Consider the following 16,443-nt stretch of genomic DNA (forward strand, 5'->3'; position numbering starts at 1 on the left):
GTATCCACCCAGAGCCTGCACTAGGGCCAGACAGTGCCTGGGCCAGGCAGGACTGAGAGACCTGCCACAGACTGGGCAAAGACCTGCCATGGACCGGATCCAGACCATGGGCCATATTTTGCCCACCCCTGATATATAAGCATACACACATTGCTTTATTATCAATAATACCGTTTTGATTTATACTAACTGGCCATTTGAACCAACATTCTTTACAATTTTTAAATGACATATGAAGATGATGCTTGTGCTTGATAACAGGGTCATTTTCTAGAAGTTCAGGAATATCAATTAAAAGTCAAACAAATTGCTTACTGGCAATTCTGAAGGTACCAAGGTTCAATCCACATACCAAACTCTAGGCAGGAAAAATGCTTGCACTTAAAAGAACAGAAAAATAAAACCCTTGAACTGTATTCATTTACTTATTCATCAGTTCTGGGTTAGGAAATCCAAGCCTGCCACTTTTCTCCATACATACTAAAAAATGTTCACCCAACCCTAGTAATAAATTTGGAATTGTGATCTGAAAACAATCCTAAATTCCAGTAACTACACCAGCACATGCACTAAGTGCCTCAAACAGCCAGATCCAGAGAAATACTTAGTACATTTTACAGCTGGAGAAATAAACACAGAGATGTTAAGTATCTTGACTAAGGGCACCCAGTGATTCCATTATAATTACTGTTGGTGGAAAAGAAAGCATGTGGTATGCTACCCTTCCTCTCCATCTTCTCCTCCTCCCTACTTCTCTTTTAATTTTTAAATGAGCAGCAGTTACTGCCAACCCTCAATAAGACTTTTAATTTTATTTTGGCAGCACCTAAAGATTAGAAAAATTAGATACAATCTTAATATCTGTCTACAGCCCTGTTTACCATTAGCAATAGTTGCTTTCATTTGATACTCCCCCTTAAATTTAACTTCAGTGGTTAACCACCACATGAGAGCTTTTAGCCATGTTTTTTAACTTCCTTTCCCAGAAATATTCCTGGTAATAGATTAAAGAAAATATTTTTGAAATGCAACTTTGTTTTAGTCTTCCATTCATAGCATAGTATTTAAAAGGTACAAAAGTGCTCACAGAATCTAGTACGAAAAGGAAGTTGGACTACCTTCTGTTTGTTACTGAGGATGACAGGACGACTCAGAGAAAAGTATTGCTTTTACATTCCAAAACAGTCTTCTTCAGGAGGTTAATATACTCCAGGTCAGATGAGTGAAGAAACTCTGGATGTATATTCTACAAATACCATGGCTCTACCACACCAACCAGTATTAAATATAGGATTCTCTGAAGGCAAAAAATGGCATGCCTGAGTAATAAAAAGTACTGAAGCAAGCCAAGAGGGAGTGCCACATTATTCTCTACTGCAAGCCAAGAACTGTTTCCTCTTAAGAAGGTAAGATTGAGTTCACCAAAGACTGAAATAAAAAGCCGTGTGAAAAAGGTGCTATTTTCTTACAAATAGGGAAAACATGGCAAATTGTTCCTGGTTACAGAATAGCCTTGTTAGAGCTGCCTTAGCTTGTTCCTGCCAAGTTTGAAGGGATGTCCCCGGGCAGGCAAGGTGGAAAAATCCCACTGAAAGGATAGCCCTGTATGTAGGACATTTTGTGAGGACCAGGAACCATCACCTGAGGACAGAAGCAAGGAGCTTGGTAGTGAAGCACCACTTACACTCTCCGTGTGTCCTGTCACCGACAGGGGATGGGACATAGTTGCTTTAGTACAGTTCTGGGCATGTGCCAATAACCTCTCCCAAAAGTGTCTCACAGGAGGTGCAGACATGACCAATAACACACATGGGTAATAAAGGAATTAAACCAATCACCTCCATCTTTAAACTCCAATTTCTATATATTATTCTTGGCATTACTTTTCCCAATAGATTTTAAAGTTTAAGAAGAATAACACCTTGTACCTAACCTAAGAATAACAATTGTACCTAAAGACCCCCAGATCTTTATCTCCCTACAGCTAATATTGAGCATTTTTAATTTGACACCTTATAAGGGGGTAGGTGCCTGAGGGCCCTTGTGATGCCCCTTACAGGCTTTCCCATCCCTGCTAGGCTCTCTCCCTCTCTGCCCCATCTCTCAAGGTCTCACCTGTCACATCTTGATGAAAACTTTGTAAAAGGGAGGCTGCCTTCAGAGACTGACTAACCTAAGTTGCTCTCTTCCTTTCCCTCTCTGTAGCCCTACGTGCCTTAAGGGCTAAATTTATGATCTCCAGCCACCCCCCAAGTCATATCCAGGCCTTTCAGGTGTTCTGGGTCATCAATCAGGTGTGGCACTTGTCCCAAATCCACTAAGACACAACAGGCTGTTATTCCCTTGTTAGGCTTCAGTCTTCCCAACTCTTGCCCTACTGCTCTGGCTGGATCCTTCTAGTTCAGACCTGGCTAAGTACAAAAAGTCAAAAAGCCTGAGGCTGAATCGATTCAATCTTTGCAGGGTAGTCTAAGCTGCATAGATTAAACAGAGAAGCAAGTGAACAGACATTCACTCTTGATTCCGAAAATGCAGCCGCATGCCTGCACTGGCCCAGGCTAGAAGCTGGGGGGCGGGGGGTACTAGAGCAAACTTTCTCTTTTCTTCATCAGTGACTGGAAGGCTAGAGGGAAGCTGGGAGAGAATCCCTCCAGGATTTTCCCCCTTTTGCTGCTCAAACTGAGAGGGGAGGAGGGGAGCCAGGCCTTAGAGGCCCACCAAGTATAATATGGCAGGGAAGGTTAAGCCCTACCCTGGCCTGCACAGGCCCCAGCTATCATGTTCCTGAGGGGGGAAGAGGGAAGCATCCCATGCCAGGTTTTTCCACTGCTGCCCACTGGAGAGGAGTGGGGCATGGCCAGACCCCAATCCGGGCCCACACACTGAAGTAGAGGGGACCCCAGCCAGGGTCTACTTGGCAGGGGTGCAGCAGCCTGGCATGGTCAGATGCCAGCTCCAGACTAGCATGCTGAAGCAGAGGGAAGGGACAGGTGTTTAAGTGATCAGAAACCTGGCCACACCCTCTGCCCCCCCCACTCCAGCAGCAAGTGGGAAAAAGCCTGTCAGGGTCTGCTCTGCCCCTGCCAGGCAGACCCAGAGGGAGTCCCATGCAGGCAGGGGAGGAGGCCTAAAGACCCCTCCCCACTCTGCCTCATTCTGCCAGCCTGCCCCAGGTCTGCCTCTCCCCACTCCTCTGCTCCAGCAGTGAGTGGGGGGAAAAGCCTGTGAGAGGCTTCTTCACCCCCACCAGGCAGACCCAGCTGCAGTCTGAAGCCCAGTTTCCCACCCCCACCCCCACCCCCTTCTCAGCCAGCCGGAGGAGTGATAGTACACTGGCTAGGAAGCAGAGAGGTGTGGCCACCCCTGCTCCCCTGGAGCAGACAGCACAGCCCAGGGCTGCAAAGCATCCTGGGATGCTGGGGGACTGGGAGTTAACCTGAGCCAGGAAGGGGCCTGGAACACATGTTCCATAAACCAGTTTAACCTAAATCTGTTAAGTCTGGTACTACATTCAACCAGGTTTATCTTAAACCAATTTCAGCCATTTTGAAAGCAGTTTATGTACACTGTACTTCTGTTAAGTTTCAACTGGTTTCTGATCACTTAAGCCAGTTTGTGTGCAACTTCTATCCCTAGCCATTGAGTCTGGCCCACAATCTCTGCCCTGCTCCAGGTGCTAGGCCCTATGCCTCGAGCCTGCCCCAGCAGGGCTCAAAGTGATCACATGCCCCTGGGACACTAATGGGGCCTCCAAGACCATCCCTCACTCCCTTCCACAAACCACCAATTAAGTGTAATCCCAGTAGTAAGCCCTCTGGCAGGCATCACTAAACCCTCTCTGGATCCAAACCTAATAACAGTTACCTGCCTGCATGACAAAGCCTGTTTTTTTACCCCAGGTATTATTCCCTTATTCCCAGGCCTGCAGTTACTTCTAACCCCAGCTCCAGTATTAATCTAGGAGTCTCACTATCAGGAGCTCCTCTCCCTGTGGCTCTCAGGACTATATTGCCTGCTCTGGCTCAGGCCTTGGGCTTATATGGCTGGAAGCCAAGCCCCATTGGGTCATATGACCCCCCATCAGCTCACCTGACCACAGGGCTGATCTTTAACCCCTGTTCTGCTGGTGGCCTGAGCTTGAGTTACAAGAACTCTACTCTTAAAGGGGTCATACCACATTCCTGTAGCAGGGCAAGGGTTCCCTGTTACATACCTTTTTCCGGTTTTCATCCATGCCTATATTTTCAAATGTTAAGAAACCCTAAGAGTATTCTACTGCAGAGTACCTAGACCCCCTTTCTAACATTAAATACATCCCCTTCCTTCCCCAGATGACATGTTTATTCCACGTTAGACAAGTTGGTTGGGAAGCTTCATAACTTACTAGAGGAAGTGCACTGGGGAAAAAGAATTTCCTATCAAAAGGCAGCCCTACACTAAGAACCATTATTAAGGATCAGGAGGTCAAGTCATTAGAAAAGAAGCTTCCATGAAGTTCAATGATAGTCAGTTTCATGAATGACATGTGCCCCCAGGGGCTGTGGGGAGCACAGTGACCACCTTCAGGCGGTGGCAGCATGGCAGCAGTGAGCAGGGAGCTCCCACAGGCAGCTGCAGGGGTGTTGGCGATGGGGAGGCGGAGTGGTGAGCAGTGATCGCCCGCAGGTGGTCATGAATCCACTCTTACATTTTCAATTACAGACAAATATTCCAGTCCTACTGTAGATTGCCTTTGACTGTACCCATTTTTCAATGGCTCTTTTATTACATCATTTTAATGCAAACTGATTCACAGATCTATCAGACTGTTTTATAAGCAAGCAGAAAATTCTAAATCATTCAACTGAGTTTTCCATAGTATTTGTTCATAGAACACAAACCTACTTTCATAACATTTTTTTATATTTCTTAGAAAAGCCACATGCCTTACCATGAATAAGAAGATGCTTAACTGATATAGATTGATATAGGTCTATCTTGAACATCAATTGAGCTACAACAGTTTACACCAATTGATGCTCTAGTGCACAGTTCTCTACTGCTACAAGCAGAAAACATACGATTCAGAATACAACTGCAGGTGTTTGGATTTGTGGAGTCTTGAGCCATTTGTATATATACATATATATATAATATACAGAGAGAGAGAGAGAGAAAGGCACCTAGCACATTGTGAGCACTATTGGAAACCAACGCATAAGATATCAAAATAATAATAATAATTAATTCATGGAACAGACCCAAGTTTATTAAAATATGGCTTTCTGTGCATCTTCTGCCTGCTGTTTCTGACATGTGCCAGGCTATAATCACAATAGTTAATGAAGGGTAGGTAAACTGGCCATCCATTCATGCTCATTGTGGAATCAGAAATTCTCCGGATGTAGTAACCAAAAATACTTTGCGGCCAATATGCCCTAGAGTGCACTGGTGCATTTGCATTCTCCAATTTCACATGCTAGCCAAAGATTCTGAATAAGTCCAAGCTGTAAAAGTTCACTGACCTAATCACCCCCAGGTGCAAGGTTGTTCAGGGTCTAAGAAAACAATGTGTTCCTTGGGTCATATTTCTTGCTAATTTAAAATCTTTTCCACTTAAAACATGGCATCCTAAAGAAACCTTCTCCCTGTCCATTTTACAACTGATACCTCCCCAAAAGATGCCGGGGCCTGATTTGGTTCTCACTTTACTGGTGTAAATCAGGAACATTTGTATTGGGTTTGGGAAAGTTAAACCAGTTCAAATGTGATGAGATGCAAGACCATATTTATTTATTATATATGGGACAAACCACTGAAGAATAAACTTTTGCATGCAATATATTTCTACATGGTGGTAAAAACTTCTGCCCTAAAAATGTTGAGAAGAGGGATCTGAGAGGATAAGTCTGAAAAATTCAGTCATTAACTGTCAAGAGTGTGGGGTCTTCCAGTATGGAGAATTCATGTGAGAATTCATACCAAATATGACAAGAAAACAAATTAAGATACCACCTCTTAAGAGACCAGAAAACTTAAGACTAAGAGGTCAATAAAATTTTTCTCAATACAGCAGAAGCCAGCCAAGTTCTGAAATTTCAGAGAAAGAAATGTATTAAATTTCTAGTCAGGCATATTTTATGAATGCTGAAATAGAAAAAAATCAACCTCCTAACATGCCAGAGTGTTGAAAGGTGTGTGGAGGCAGCCGAGGAAGTTATGCATTTATTTATTTGAGTACTTGCTGCATGGAAAATTGAAAAACAGCAAGTCAGTACAAAACAGTGGGCTCAGACCCGAAACCAGCTCTGCTCAGCTTGTGACTTGGAAAGCAGCAAATAAACCTAGCTGGGTATTCCCTTGGCATGATACGCTGGCACAGAGACCATCAGGCTGTCTCCAAGCCCTCCACATACGAGGCATGCCAGAAGCAGGAGTTAGCTGGCCTGAGTGATATGTCCCCCAGATCCCCCAGCTTCAATCTTGGCACCTTTCCCCATCAGCTGGGCCCAGCAAGTGCAGCCTGGAGGCTCTCTGCAGTTGTGTGCCATGAAAACTACAGGTGTCCCAGCATGTAAGGTTCAGTGTGGGTATGTATATACCTTTGTGGGACCAGGGAAAGAGAAGAAATTGTCTCTTTTTAACAGTGCTGCTCATACATAAAGTTTAATCCAGCTCACCAACAGTTATTCCTTTCAACCTGAGCAATTAGCCAATGTCCAAGGTCTTGCAGGTTATTTCCACTAAGTGGAAACATTGATGATGGAGTCAGGCATTCCTTCTATTCAACCCTGTTTATCTGCAAAGAATTATATAAAAATCTCTTTTCCCTGAACACAGTTGGAACCTCACAGCAAGAGATTTTTCTTTTCTTTTCTTTTCTCCTGCCTTTTTTTCCCTTCTCACATTTCCAAACTTCTTACAGCCAGCACCCAAAAAGCACTCTAGGCCAGCATTTCCCAAATGTTTGATACCTGGGACACAATTTTTTTTGTGGATTAAAATTGGTGCCAGGTTTCACTCTTACACCCAAGAAGGTGCTATCTATCTATCTATCTATACACACACATACAATTTTTTAACATATATATATGTATTTTTTAAAAAGTGTGTGTGTGTGTGTGTGTGTGTGTGTGTGTACACACACACACACACACACACACACACACACACACACACACACACACACACACTTTTTAAAAAATACATATCAATGCTGATATAATTTCCTCTGGCAGGAGAATGCAATGCTATATGTTGTGAAATACATATATATTTCACAACATATATAACATTGCATTCTCCTGCCAGAGGAAATTATATCAGCACTGATACGTATTGTTAAAAATGATGTCAAATAAGCAATTATTTAAGCAAAGGGTTAGTCTCTGTACCAATGGTTCCCAATCTTTTTAGTTTCAAGGTGCCCCTCCCATAACTTTTCTGTATTTCACCCCAGTTGAAAATCACTGGGATTGATCTCAGTTCAGAAAACATAGGGAGGAGGGTCTTGAAGCTAAAAGAGTTGAGAATCACTGATCTAGCTCATGCCACAGAAGGACAGTGGGGGTAGGACCTCACCCTGTTGTGCCCTGCTTTTCCCCTTCCTGCCATCTGGTCTGGACCTCAGGGGACGAGGGCAGCCCTCACTCCTCGAGTCAACTTCTGCAGGGTCTCACACCCTGCCAGCCACCACTATGGCCACTCTTGCCAGGCCCAGGGATACAGGAAGAGTGGGACAGATGCCCACTCAGGCAGAGAGCACTGCTGGGAGCATGGGTTACTAGCACAGGGGCTGGCTGAGGGCAGGGAAGGGCAGAAGTATTGGCAGCAGTCCCAGAAGACCAGCTACAGCTTTGTTGGAGTAGCTGGGGAAGGCACAGGATGCTGGACAAGGGAGGAGAGCATTTAGCTCTTCACACAGGGGGATCTCCCAGCATATTCCCATCCCTCCCATGGATATGTTCTGGGAATCATTGTTCTAGGCCCAGGGTCAGCAACCACATGTGCCACAGCATCGCACGTGAAGACGTTTTGCTTGGCATGCCAGCCCTCAGGACAGATGGCGGGGGAGCCATGAGGGGCCCAATCCTTCTTGTGGCCACACAGTCCTGGCCCCTTCTCTGCCACCCTCCACGAGGCGTGCATGCAGTCGGGACTGGCAATGAGCTGAGCCAGGGCTCTGCAGACCACGATGCCGCCTCCCAGCCACCTGCTGTGAGCAGCCCAGTCTCTGTGATGGGTGGCAGGGGTCTGCCGAGAGCCCAGGATGGCTGTGGCAAGCAGCCGGGAGGCTACAAGCGGCTGCACCGGGGTCCACGGAGCCCCAGCCTATCTCGTTGCATTGGGGCAAATGGCAGGGAAAGGGCCAGGGCTGCACAAGAAGGATCGGGCCCCACACAGCTCCCCTGCCACCCACACCTGGCACGCCAACGTCTTACAAGTAGACATTGTGGGGTTTTTGGCACTCTGCCCAAATACATTACCAACCCCTATTCTAGGTTGTTGGGGGGGGGCAGGGGGGGAGGGTCGAGCCATACTACTTCCTCTCAGGCTGTCTCCTTGGTTTCCTGGGCCTTTTTGCTAGCCTCTCTAGTGTTTCTCCTACTTGTGTTCACACATATGGATGTTTAAGTAACAGTACCTACCCCTGATCTTGCTGTCAGCACATTTTAAAGTTGTTCGACCCACAAAACTTGCTCTCCTGATTGACATCACAGGTAGCCTGTTTTAGGTGATCTATTCTATTTTTTAAGCCATCTACTTCCATAAAGAAACACACCTATTTCTTAGATACTCCCTGATGAAAAGGTAGCTGTTATACCACTAGCTTCGAAAAGATTTCAGCCAAACTCCAGTATAACACTGTATTAGCATTTTCTAAGACAAGCCGCATTGGGGCCAGTAAGGCTACTGTAATATAAATATTTAATTAAAAAAAAACCCTCCATAACCTATCCAGAGAGTTAACAGTTTCATTTACAACCTATTATTTTTTAATATTCCAGATGTTCACTTCATTGGTCAGTTGTGTAGCAGCTCCATGAATCTGCTCTCATTCAGACACGCTTTTAAAGCTTATTTTTAAACTAATGCCCACTTTCTATAACCCCCCGTTTTCTCATTTTCTCACAGTCCTGTACACATGCTTACCTCTTCTCAGCCTGCATCCAGTTTATCCTGTAAAAATTAAATCCTGTTATCCAAATTCTTCAGTCACATAAAGTGCTGCTGACCTTTCTGACCTCTGTCAGAAATTGTTTATTGCACCATCTTGTTATGCGGTCCCCTTGGTGGATTCATACCTTGGATTTATTACTTCAAAACCTACTCGTGCTTCCTGACAGGCTGAAGAAAATTCAGCTTATTTTTTTATAAATAGTCTTCTTCCTCAATTAAACGTGTAATACTCCTTAAACCTGTTTATTAATTCTTGCAACAGTTTGGTTTGTCACCTTCCTTGTTTTGCGAGAACAGTTTTTACAGTGCAATGAATTACATATATACAGATATTAATATTATCTTAAAAATACAGGGTCATTTACAACACTTAGTGATAATAGGATAAAACCAAAGTGCATTAAATCACTTCAGCTTTTGAATCCAGATTTGGGTGAGAGAGAAAACAATGATCACTTGATGACTGAGTCAGAAGACCACTAATGAAGTGGAAGATTCATTTCAATGTCTTGTAAATTCACAGAAGCGAGCACCACACCTGGCAATAATTGCCATCTTTGTTGGCAACATTACCCAAAGTCTTGATTCAGCAAACAAGTGTGTATATATTCATCCCTAAGCACGTCAGTAGGACCTAAAGGATCAGAGTCTAAAGGCACAAGATTTTAGGCTTGAATCTTTCTATTGGAGGTTTTCATTTACTTCAGTGGGTATTGCATGATCTCACTGAAGTGAAATCTGGGCCCAAATGATGCAAATGGGAGTTTTGCTATTGACGTCAGTGAACCATTTTTGATCTTTAATGTACATATGGAGCCATGTCAAAGCCCACTGACATCAAGAACCAGTGGTCATTATGAAGCTATGTGGACCATGTTTTGCTTTCATTTACACCAGTATCTATTTAGCTGACCCAAATAAAGACCATGAACACCCTCAGTGTAACTGATAACAGAATTTGGCCCTTGAAGACTAAGGCTTGTGCCTGTTCATTTAGCCCTCCACTCTTACCTAGGTTAAGGCATTTCACAGATAGGAAAAAGCTACTATTTGTTTCAGAGTCAGAAGTAAAATTCATAGGCAGTTTCCAGAGCCAAAAATATGTGCTCAATTTTAGACTAATGTAAGCCATATTCTGAAATCCTACATGAAATGTACCAGACTTTTTCCTTTGTTTTCAGTTACTGTTTACAAAGTAGTACAGTTTATATCAAATATGAATTAACAAGGAAATGTATGTTTGTGGTGGCAAACCTTGAACGGGCCTCATTCTTGCACAAAATCTTTTATTATACCTAGAAAAAAATCATAGTAGGTTAGGAAGAGTAATTAATTTAGAGAGATGTGCTGACAACTTTGAATGAATAGCTTTCTTCCTCCAGGTTTCACTACATTTGGTCCAAGTACATACAAAGATTAGTCACTAACAGGAATCCCAGAACAGCAGTCACTTCCAAAAAAACTTCCAAGGAACTCCTGCAAATGATTAGGAAAAACTACATTTAAAAAGAAGTCTTTCAACTGTTTACATGGGGTACAGATTTTCTAGGAAAAGGGATTATGTCTTCAGACTCCAGGTTTTAATAAGTGTCTAATTTCTCGGTCTACAATAGACTCCTGTTCCTGTACCATGTTCTGTCTGATGAACCATCATATTATAACAGCCAAGGGAGCTAAAATCTGATGTGTGTATTTGATCTAATGCCTCAGTAGAAAAGGATATTTCACTTCTTTGGATTTGGTAAAATTACGCGAACTGCTTTTCCTCACAACTTGCATTAGCCATCCAATGAAAGATGTATTGTAAAGTTAGAAGGATAAATGCTCCAACCTTTTTTAGATGCAAACCCTTCATAACCCCATGAACCAGGCTCTGATCTCATTCAGCTGTATGCTTCTGTAACTCCACTGGATTGTATGGAATCACTCCAAACTTGTGCTGGTATCAGAAAGAGCAGACTTTGGTCTTTAGTAAGTAATTAATATCAAAAGTACCATATTTTTGTGCTCTTCGTTGACCCTTCCTAGCTCTGCAAGCAATGAAATCTAATCTGATAACATTCAATGCTTTTCCATTGGAACCAGAATGAAATTTACATTATCCACTTCTCCTGTCCCTTCACACCTGCCCTTTCTTGAAAATAGATTAGATTCGAAGCACAACTTTCTACTCTCTGTACATGGTTAGGAACAAGACACTCCATAAAGTGTGCCAGGAACTTCACTGTAGCCAAACCATTTTATATAGAAGGCACAGAACCAGCTGTTCAAACAGTTTTAGGCATCTCAGGATGCAGATAAGTATCAGTTGGGGTTTACAAGAGTGCCCAAAGAGGCAAGATGCCTAAACCCCATTGTCCTGCTAGTAAGTAGTCCCATACTTCCTAAGCAGGAATTTTTTTCCCTTTAACTGAATGTTTGTGAGAATGGCACTTCTCAACATAATTCAGAGCAGCACAATCAGGCCACATGATGTAGTTTTAGTACAATGGAAAATGATTTCTATTCTTGGTTAAAAATAAAAGTTTATATAATGAACTTCTGGTAGCATGTCTACTATGGATTTTTATCCCAGTGGGAGAAAACCCTAGAGACTCAAGCCATAAGAACAAAATCTGACCTAATTTCTCTTTTCCTACCTGCAAAGGCTTGCCTCTGTTTACAGACCAATTAAGATTTGTTTTTAAAAAGTGCTATTTCAAATAATTAATACCATGGGATTCAACTGTGCACCACAGATACAAGTCATAGGAAAGGGAAGTACAGAATTACATGTCTGGACCACCTCAGAATCATCTGGCTGGGAAGTTGGCTCTGTGGTCAGACCCAGTGGGTAGTAATTGATAGAAGTCAATCATCATGGTGTCCTGTGACCAGTGGGGTTCCTCAAGGCTCTGTCCTTGGACCCATATTGTTCAACATCTTCATTAATGATGTGGACATTGGAGTCAGGAGCGGACTGGCCAAGTTCGCCAATGACACCAAACTTTGGGGCAAAGCATCCACACCTGAAGACAGGCAGGTGATCCAGGCTGACCTGGACAAGCTCAGCAAATGGGCGGATGAGAACCTGCTGGCATTTAACGCCGAAAAATGCAAGGTTCTCCACCTTGGGAAGAAAAACCTGCAGCATCCTTATAGGCTCGGCAGTGCTACGCTGGCTAGCATTATGGAAGAAAGAGACTTGGGGGTCATCATTGACCACAAGATGAACATGAGCCTGCAGTGTGATGCTGTGACTAGTAAAGCAACCAAAACAGTGGCTTGCATCCATAGATGCTTCTCAAGCAAATCCCGGGACGTCATTCTCCCCTTGTACTTGGCCTTGGTGAGGCTGCAGCTGCAGTACTGCATCCAGTTTTGGGTTCCACAATTCAAAAAAGATGTGGAGAATCTTGAGAGAGTCCAGAGAAGAGCCACACGCATGATCAGAGGTCAGGAAAACAGACCTTACGACGACAGACTGAGAGCCATGGGGCTCTTTAGCCTGGAAAAGTGCAGGCTCAGGGGTGATCTGATGGCCACCTATAAGTTTATCAGGGGTGACCACCAGTATCTGGGGGAACATTTATTCACCAGAGCGCCCCAAGGGATGATGAGGTCGAACGGTTATAAACTACTGCAAGTCCGTTTCAGGCTGGACATAAGGAAGAATTTCTTTACTGTCCGAGCCCCAAGGCCTGGAACAGCCTGCTACCGGAGGTGGTTCAAGCACCTACACTGAACACCTTCAAGAGCAAATTGGATGCTTATCTTGCTGGGATCCTATGACCCCAGCTGACTTCCTGCCCTTTGGGCGGGGGGCTGGACTCAATGATCTTCCAAGGTCCCTTCCAGCCCTAATGTCTATGAAATCTATGAAATCTATGGAGAGAAATGAATTCAGGGAGGCAAAATTACTTGTGTCCCCCCTGCTGTATGGCTCCACAGGGTTATCAACTGGTTTATGGACTACACAAGCAGCAAATCCCTACTTCTCCTTAAAACCTTTGGCTGACTTAGCCCTTCATGGTTTAGTGTCTGAGGAACAATGCCAAGGCTTTGCTACTCAGTTCTCCTTTCTATGCACACACATGAAGAGGAATAAAGGACTCTGCAGGAGCCTGTGTCCTCATCCCAAAGGGTGGAGGGGAAAAATAAGGGCTGCCTTATGTTCTTTTATACTTCTGCATGGGTGCGTGAAGCTCAGGTCAGAATCTAGGTCTGTATTACCAGTCTTTGAGAAATGAAGGAAGGGAGCTGAGCTGGATTGATGGGAATGGTCTAGGACTAGGGTGGCCAACCCACAGTACATGTACCACACAGTATGCACAGCCCCTTTGTGCAACACAAGGTAGATCTAGCAAGGGGCAAGGAAAACAGTATCAGATAAAGCTGGTATGAAAGAACAGAACAATAGATTGATCCCCTTCCCCTGCACAAAGTGTACATGGGGGCCAAGGATGAGGGGAGTGCTTCTCTTGCGATATGCCTACCAGAAAGGTTGGCCCCCACTGGTCTAGGCTAGTCCCAAAGAATCTAGCCAGTATTCAGGCATATTTAGGAAAAAAGATTAGCCATCTGGACCTGACTTTGTCTCTTTGTCTCTTTGCCAATGAGCAAACACCACAAAGGAAATAACTATCTTGTTCTCAAACAAGGTACCTACGAGATAACACTGAAGTACTAATTAAACCTTGACACTTAGGTTTACAAAGGGGATAGATTATATTTGCTAGGTCTCTGGTTACATTATGGAATGGAGACTGGGAAAACAAACAACTAGAAGGGCAGCTTTACAAAGTGACTTGTACAGACTTCTTTGTGGCTGGTTGGGGTTTTTTCCTGTTGCTGTTGCTTTTGGAAAAATACAGCAGCCTCTCTTATAACTCAGCGAGTTACATTGAGGCAGTTCCAAATGTAATGGCCAATCGATTCTATCATATATAAAAAAGAACCCATAATTTGGGTAAAACTAAACTATGGTTAGAATCGACTGATCATGTTCTTCCGTGATTTATTGATCAAGTTCTTCAGCTCTGCTGTAAGACCCCTGTTAACTTCTAGGGTGTTCTAAAGTTACAGGTTTGTTGACCCAATATGCCACAGAGTCCAGCAACATATTTGTTCTGCCTTGCTGTAATAAAATCCTTATTCTATGCACCCTCTTAAAATGAATGGGATGAAATGCATGTCCATCCTGCCAAGTTGTGCCAAAGGAATTAACAGTCTTCTGCTCTGTGGGGCTCCACTGCTTTCACTGAGGGGTGAAATGTTTCCAAAAGCCTGCCTCATCTGGCTTAATTTAATTGTGGTTCAAGTTAAGCAATGCACAGTGACTGAGTTGACATGCTCATGGGAGGCTTTACAAACTAGACTCTGCTTGATTCATGCTAGAGTGGATGGTGACTGCATCCCCTTGACATTCTGTGTAAGCCCTGACCCTTTGGGGATGGTTTAGATAAACAAAACTAAATGTGTGACATTTAAGCTGATTGGATATTTAGGGATGCAGTTCTGTGCCAGAGCCTCTAAGAGCCACAACACAGAACGCATAGTCAATGAGGGGCCATGATATTATAAAGCCATCCCTGTGTACCAATTATCTTGGATTATTTTAGGAGCGTGAAGGCCTTAGATTGTTTAGACCACTGGGAGGGTCTACATTTTGGCAAACACCCTCTGCTGCCCATAGGGCCACATGGACTTCCTGGAATTGAGTGCTGCATGCTGCGGCTTTGTCTTCAGTGTACCATTCCCACCCCACAGCATTCCCTTGGCATACTCCAAGACCTTGTGATGCATCCCTACAGGGAAAAACCTTTTCCAGCCAGTTCAAAAGCCTTTGGGACTCTCCATGGGGGTCATTAAATGAGGCAGAGTGAGGATCTCACCCATGGCTTTTATTCCCACCCTTATCTATCATGGAAGTTAAGGCTTAGCTGATAAACAGATGAGAAAAATAAACTGAAAATAATAAGTAGCAATGTCGATTTTAAAGCTAATTCTCTCACCACTATGGGGATTATGTCTTCAGCAATCGGAACCAATCCTGTTGTCTAGATCCAAAATGTTTCCATTGACTTCTGTGGGTTTTGTATCAGGCCCCAAGGCACACAATTAGTGCCATGTACTTATTAATAGCAATATTATGCCATTAGCTTTGTTTTCATTAAAATAATTCCACAGCTACCAAGCAGTTATCACTTACGCTTGTTGCAACAGTAAATACTTCTATTGCAATTTCATTTAGCTCTCCACCTCTTTTTTCACCTCTCATCTAATCCCCCAAAAGCCTTGCTTATAAACTTAATTTGTTATATTAATTTACAAGTTCTTAGCCTCTATTTCTACTAAACAAGAGTGTTATTGGTTTGAGTGCTGTTAGATGCAATAGCTACATAATACAAGAGTGTCAAAATCTGCCTTCATATATTTTGGTTAATATGCTTTGTTTTTATTTCCACCACCCCCCCTGTAAAATCCCACAACGTTTTCAGGTAGAGTAATGTTCTTGTTGCATCTACTATCAAAGAGCTGTTATCAGAAAACATCTGTCCTGAATGTAAGAACATCTGTTTCCCAAACTCATTCCTGGTCCCTCGATGACTCATTTATTTGGTAGCTTTTCTTCTTAAGGGGAGTCATTTTAAGTACCCTAACTTTTAAACCATTCTTATCTTTCTTTCATATGGTAAACTATTGCTCCAAAATATAAGCCCATGCTACTCTAGGACTTTTGTATTTTTTCATGCTTTTTGTTCTAAAATGTTCATTCATTAAATCAATTATTTCACCTTGCCAGTGCAACTGTTCTTACAGTGTTTTTAGTGTTCCTAGATTAGGAATGCAAAGTGTAAAAATAACTCAGATTTCACCCTCTATGAAACACATAGGTTGGGAGTTTCAAAAGTGTCTAGGAAACATAGGTACCCAATACTGCTGAAGTATACTATAAAGAAGCATTTAACTCCCACAGTCTCCTTTAATAGCACATATTTCGATATTTAACATGAACACTGCCATTATCATAAGTATCATTGTGGGTCTTCTGAATTACTCATGAAGCCTTCAATTCACCAACCCAGCTATGTTCAACAAAGCAGATAATCACAAGCTTAACCACTCTTCTGAATTGAATTTAAGCAGTATGGTTCCAAAAATGCTGATTGAAGTCAAAGAGAGTCTTTCCCTTGTTCTCCGTGGAAGCTGGATCCAGCTTTAAGTGGTTAAGTATATAGGTGTCAGCAGGGAATTCCCCCAGTACTCCAATTTCCCCATTTAATTTTTCTACAAGGACAAAAT

The sequence above is a fragment of the Gavialis gangeticus genome, unplaced genomic scaffold (assembly GCF_001723915.1).
Source record: "Gavialis gangeticus isolate Ggan-Ray unplaced genomic scaffold, GavGan_comp1, whole genome shotgun sequence".
Classification (NCBI taxonomy): Eukaryota; Metazoa; Chordata; order Crocodylia; family Gavialidae; genus Gavialis; species Gavialis gangeticus.